Source organism: Porites lutea, chromosome 7 (assembly GCF_958299795.1).
Source record: "Porites lutea chromosome 7, jaPorLute2.1, whole genome shotgun sequence".
NCBI classification, from domain to species: Eukaryota; Metazoa; Cnidaria; class Anthozoa; order Scleractinia; family Poritidae; genus Porites; species Porites lutea.
The window spans coordinates 12,068,118-12,068,677 of record NC_133207.1 but is presented as its reverse complement, the minus strand read 5'-3'; positions in this window follow the sequence as shown (position 1 = coordinate 12,068,677).

Below are 560 nucleotides of genomic sequence, written 5' to 3'. Positions count from 1 at the left end.
CCGAGATCTCAGTTGGAAAAACCGAGATCTCGGGAACCGAGCCAGCCCGCCCTCTCATATGAACACATCGAAAATTTTACAAAGGATTTAGGGGTGAGGCGAGATCTCGGAAACCGGGCCAGCCCGGTCAACCGGGCTCATATGAAGAGGCCCTTAGTCACATAATGTTAAGAAAAGATGTATTAAATTCCCGGCAATTGCCGGAATATTTTGGAATTTTGGCGGAAGCCTGAAGTTATAGGGCATTACAAAAAAATTGCCCCTCTTTATCTCAGGAAAAATTTACTGGTTACTGCCGGGAATTTAAAGGTAAATGGACAAACTAATTATAAGTTAGTTCCATTTTTTTTATTCCTTCATATCGAGAGAAAGTCAGAAATATGGAATATTGAATATCAATTTTCTGAAAGCTCACTGCTCTCGCTTGATAGGTCAATGGAATTTTTTATTCTGCAAAATTCTTTATTATTTGAGAAATAATAAAGAATTTTGTTTTCAAATGGAACGGCTTATAGCAGATCTAATATCTTAACTAGCCATAGGTAAAATACACTTAGGAT